General features: G+C 30.1%; 1 non-coding gene across 1 annotated transcript; it reads left to right on the top strand.

Annotated features, from left to right (window-relative positions):
* Nucleotides 1–1,773: 1,773 nt before the first annotated feature.
* LOC139856417 (small nucleolar RNA R71) lies at nucleotides 1,774–1,880 on the top strand. The gene has a single exon (XR_011761899.1). It is a non-coding gene; the product is annotated as a small nucleolar RNA R71 (small nucleolar RNA).
* Nucleotides 1,881–6,000: the final 4,120 nt, after the last annotated feature.

The following is a 6,000-nucleotide window of genomic DNA, read 5'->3' as shown; positions in this document are numbered from 1 at the left end:
ATCCATTAGCTATAAGTGTAGCTAACATTTCAACTTCATCAATTGGTTCATTACCTTCTCCTAAAGAACATTCTCCAGTTCCTTGTAATTCTGGAAATTCTTCTAATAATTCTGCATGTGCATCTATAGTTTGAATATAATAACATGTATCATATGCAGATTGTGGTTGTTGCATTGCTCTATCAACTGAAAAGGTAACACTCTCATCCTCTATACTTAGGGTCAATTTCTTACCGAACACGTCTATCATTGCTTTGGCCGTGTTTAAGAATGGTCTTCCTAATATGAGAGGAACTTGAGAATCTTCTTCCATGTCCAGAACAACAAAATCTACTGGAAATACTAAAGTACCAACTTTAACTAGCATGTTCTCCATTATCCCTCTAGGATATTTTATTGATCTATCGGCTAGTTGTATGCTTATTCTAGTTGGTTTCAATTCTCCAAGGTCTAGTTTAGCGTATAGTGAATACGGCATTAGATTTATACTAGCACCTAAGTCTGCCAATGCTTCTATTGAACTAAGACTACCCAGAAAACATGGAATTGTGAAACTTCCTGGATCAGATAATTTTTCTGGTATCTTATTCAACAGCACTGCTGAACAATTAGCATTCATGGTAACAGCCGAGAGTTTTTCCATTTTCTTTCTATTTGAGATTAGATCTTTCAAGAATTTAGCATATCTAGGCATTCCTGAAATCACATCAATGAAAGGAAGATTTACATTTATCTGTTTAAACATATCCAAGAATTTGGATTGCTCGGCTTCAAGTTTCTCTTTCTTCATTTTACTCGGGTAAGGAAGTGGTGGTTGGTATGGTTTAGCCTTAACTATGTTATCTTCATTAACCTTTTCAACTACCGGTTCTTTTTCCTTATCTTGATCAGGTTGTGGTTCTTGTGGAGTAGGAATAGCTTCATCAGAAGTTACAGGTATTTCCGGTGGTTTAAGTGTTGTACCACTTCTTGTGGTAATGGCTTTAGCTGTTTCATTCCGGGGGTTAGCATTTGTATCACTAGGTAGACTTCCCGATTTTCTTTCACCTATTAACCTTGCTAGGTTACTTACTTCTTGTTCCAGATTTTGAATAGAAGCTTGTTGATTTCTAAATGCTTGAGCATTTTGTTCATTAGTTTGTTTCTGAGATGTGAAAAACTGTGTTTGAGTTTCAACTAGCTTCGTCATCATATCTTCTAAATTCGGCTTTTTATCATCGGTTTGTTGTGGTGGTTTGTTTTGAAAATTAGGTCTTTGCTGATTGTAAGTATTATTGGATACTTGTTGATTGTTGTATGGAATATTTTGGTTAATAATTCTGGTTTTGATTGTAAATCGGTCTTGGCGGTTGATAATTATTCTGATAATTATTTCCAGGCCTTTGGTTTATGTATGAAATATTCTCTCTTTGTTCTATTGTTAATTCAATACTAAGACAATCTTTTGTCAAATGTGGTCCTCCACACTGCTCACAACTAATTCGTATTGAGTGAATATCTTTAGTCATCTTTTCCATTCGTCTCTCCACAGCATCTATCTTTGCGGAAATGGAATCTAATTCATGGCTAGAATCGGCTCAAGCTGCTTTAGATGATCTAACGATATCTTTTTCTTGGTGCCATTCGTGTGAGTGGGAAGCAGTGTTATCAATAATTTTGTAAGCATCAGTTTCGATTTTCTTCATAATAGAACCACCAGCTGCTATATCTATGTCTTTCCTTGTAGTGATGTCGCATCCTTGGTAGAATATTTGTACTATTTGACAGGTGTCTAAACCATGTTGCGGACATCCTCTCAACAACTTTCCAAATCTTATCCATGCCTCATATAGAGTTTCATTTGGCTTCTGTGTGAACATAACAATTTCTGCTTGAAGTCTTACGGCTTTAGATGCCGGAAAGAATTGTTTAAGAAATTTTTCAACTAAAACGTCCCATGTATCGATCGCCCCTTCAGGTAACAATTTCAACCAATCTTTGGCTTCTCCCTTTAAAGTCCAGGGAAATAACATGAGATATATCTGTTCATCCTCGACTTCTCGGATTTTAAATAGTGTGCAGATCCTATTAAAGGTACGTAGATGTTCATTTGGATCTTCCTTCGGCGCACCACTAAATTGGCATTGATTAGTCACCATGTGTAGAATTTGTCCTTTGATTTCATAATCTGGCGCATTAATGTCTGGATGAGTAATTGCGTGACCTTGGCCAGTGCGTTTAGCTCTCATTCGGTCTTCCATACTTAAAGGTTCCAGATTCTCCATAATTGAATTTGTTGAATCGGAATCACTAGAGGATTGTGATTTAATGGTTCGTTCCTCAACAATCTCTGTTTGAATGATTGGTGGTTCCGGAGGAAAGTTTAGTGGTTCAGGATCTACGAATCGTTCCTGAATATTCTCCGGATTCTCAATTGTGAGGTTGGGTTCAAAAAATGGATTATCGGAAATTTGAACTGAAGTACTTGGTCGACTGGATGACGATTTTAAAGAGAAATCAACGGCAGTAATATTTGCTAAATGTCTTGATCTAGTTACAGGTGGTGAACGTACAAAAGCTGGTGAACGTCTTGCTCGGTGCATTCACTGAATATCCTATTAGTTTTAAAAAGGAAAGAAAAATTATAATAAGTTATCCAATCAATAGACTTTTCTGATTTTGCCCACGTTTCGAATAGCCAAAAGATGCAGCAGAGGGGCAGGATTCGTTTGGTCTCAATATAATTGAGGACTGTTTGGCTCCAATAACCCGGTCCACGTACAAATCCAACTATTACTACGAACCAGAAAATTTTTATGTCTATCAATTTAACCACTCAAAATAAATTTTCGTAATTTTAAGAAATTTAGATAAGAAGTAGAATAAAAATCTATGTCCTAAACTATAATAGCGAGAAATAAGAAAGAAAAAGAGCGTGTCGGAAAAAGGTCGAAAAAGAAAAATGGTTGAAAAATAAAAGGTGACGGAAAAATAAAAGAAACTTATAAAACTTAAAAACAATTGACTAACCTAACCTTATTACTACAACTAACTTAAAATTATAATCGCAAATTGAGATTACTAATTGGAATGATAATTGATACATAGGTAAAAGTCGTCTAAAAATTTTAAAGCTTACAGGAAAAACTAAATCCCAAATGGAAATAACTTAAAAAGAAACTAAAACTTAAAAAGGCGTCGCAAAATTCTAAAGCACCTAAATCTTAGTCTAAAGAAAAAGTACTTAAGGAATTCTACGGCAAAGCCTAAAAATCTAGAAGTAAAAATAACTATGGCAAAAACTAAGTTTAAAACTAAATATGAGCTAAAAATACAAATATTACGCTAAAACGATTAAAAAGAGATAAAATATAAAAATATATAAAAAGTTGTAAAAAATACAATTTTTATAAAAATATTATTTTTATATTATTTATTTATTAAAACTATTAATTTTACAATTTAATTAAACTAATTAAACAAAATATTAATAAAAACTAAAATAAATATTTAATTAAAACCTAATTAGGGTTTTATAATAATAATTATAATAAATACTCGTAATTAATGCCTGATTAGGGTTCTGTCGGCGTGTCAGGTTAGCTCCGCGAGTTGCGGTATTCCAAGAAGAAAACTCCGCGAGTCGCGGGGATCCAGAATTCAACTCAGGTACAGTTTTTTATTTGACGCGTTTTTTTTTTTTTTTATATTTTCTGTTTTTATATTTTTCTGTTTTAAAATCTAAATATTTATATAATAAAAACTTATATTTAAAAACTAAAATAAAAATAGAATTTCTTTATAATTTTATAAATAAAAATCATAAAACTAGATTTATATATATATATATATATATATATATATATATATATATATATATATATATATATATATATATATATATATATATATATATATATATATATATATATATATATATATATATATTATATGTTTTAAATAAAAACAAAATACTTAAATAAAACTTATTTAAAAATAAAGAAACTTTATAAAACTTAAATGTTTAACAAAATCTTAAAAATACTTATATTTTTGTTTTTCTTTTAATATTTTTGAATATTTAAAACGTGTTTTTACAAAAGCGTACTAAAAATAAAAATCTTTTTTTTTTATATATTAGCGTTGCTTCCGGCGTTAAGAGTTCCCCGGCAGCGGCGCCAAAAATATACTTGATGTTTCGCGAGGTGTATATAAAATAGCTTTTAAATTTAGCAGGAAATACTATTAAATACGATACAATTTTACACAAGATATTTATTTATTTAGAGAATGGATATACTTAAACCTTGCTACAACACTTATAGGCAGTGTACCTAATCGTACAGTAGTGTAGTTTTTAGTAAGTCCGGTTCGTTCCACAGAGAATCTTTTTAAACAAAGCTTAACGCTATATTAGTTTACTTTTATAAAAATACAAATATATATATATAAGTAATATTATTATTATAAAGGGGGGTTTTTACCGTTTAATGACCGGTTTGTCGATTTTAAAACTTTAGTCGAAGTTAAAACCAAATGTAAAATAATAAATAAATACAAGACTTAATTTAAAGTGTAAAGTAAATAATGATAATGAAATTGTGATTAATAAAAATGCGATAAAATAAACTTGCGATAATTAAAAAGTATGATAATTAAAAGTGCAATTAAATAAAATAACAATAAAAATGCGATAATTAGAAGTGCAATTAAATATAAAATAAAGGAAATTAAATATGAAATAAAAGAATTATGCTTATTTAAACTTCCGTAATCATGATGGTTGACGTGTTGATTTTAGCTATTAAATAGCTATTAATTTTAGCAGGAAATACTAATAAATACGATACATTTTTACACAAGATATTTATTTATTTATAGAATGGATATACTTAAACCTTGCTACAACACTTATAGGCAGTATACCTAATCGTACAGTAGTGTAGTTTTTAGTAAGTCCGGTTCGTTCCGCAGGGAATCTTTTTAAACAAAGCTTAACGCTATATTAGTTTACTTTTATAAAAATACAAATATATATATATATATATAAGTAATATTATTATTATAAAATGGGGGTTTTTACCGTTTAATGACCGGTTTGTCGATTTTAAAACTTTAGTCACAGTTAAAACCAAATGTAAAATATTAAAAATAAATACAAGACTTAAATTAAAGCGTAAAGTAAATAACGATAATGAAATTGCGAATAATAAAAGTGCGATAAAGTAAACTTGCGATAATTAAAAAGTACGATAATTAAAAGTGCAATTAAATAAAATAACAATAAAAATGCGATAATTAGAAGTGCAATTAAATATAAAATAAAGGAAATTAAATATGAAATAAAAGAATTATGCTTATTTAAACTTCCGTAATCATGATGTTTGACGCGTTGATTTTAGTTTTATGTCCATGGGTTAATTGTCCTTTGTCCTGGATTATTTAATATGTCCGTCTGGTTTTTGTCCATAGCAGTCCATCAGTCATAAATATAAAGTGCGAGTATCCTCGTCAAATTATCCTTATACCCGAAGTTAAATATTCCAACTAATTGGGGACTTAAACTGTAACAAGATTTTAATACTTTGTTTAATAATTACACCAGGATGTCGACTGAGTGTAATCCAAGGTTTTAATATTTTGTTATCAATTATACCAAGTGTCCTTGTACATAATTTCACCCCTGTTTTAATTATTCTAGTGGCTATTAATCCATTCCCGTGTCCGGTTAAATGAACGATTATTCGTACATATAAATACCCAGCCCATCGTGTCCGATCGAGTGTATATGGTAATTTATAGGGACGTCCAATTGTAAATCTTTATATTAACATTAACAAACTATCATTTAGTTAAACAAATATAAAGCCCATTAATAGCCCATAGTCTAATTTCCACAAGTGTCGTTCTTTTGTCCAAACCCCAATTATGGTACAAAGCCCAATTACCCAATTTTAGTAATTAGCCCAACATCATGATTACTTCGGATTAAATAAGCATAATAATAACTTAGCTACGAGA

The sequence above is a fragment of the Rutidosis leptorrhynchoides genome, chromosome 6 (assembly GCF_046630445.1).
Source record: "Rutidosis leptorrhynchoides isolate AG116_Rl617_1_P2 chromosome 6, CSIRO_AGI_Rlap_v1, whole genome shotgun sequence".
Taxonomy (NCBI): domain Eukaryota; kingdom Viridiplantae; phylum Streptophyta; class Magnoliopsida; order Asterales; family Asteraceae; genus Rutidosis; species Rutidosis leptorrhynchoides.
Note: the sequence above shows the minus strand (reverse complement) of the source record. Positions and strands in the feature narration are given on the sequence as shown.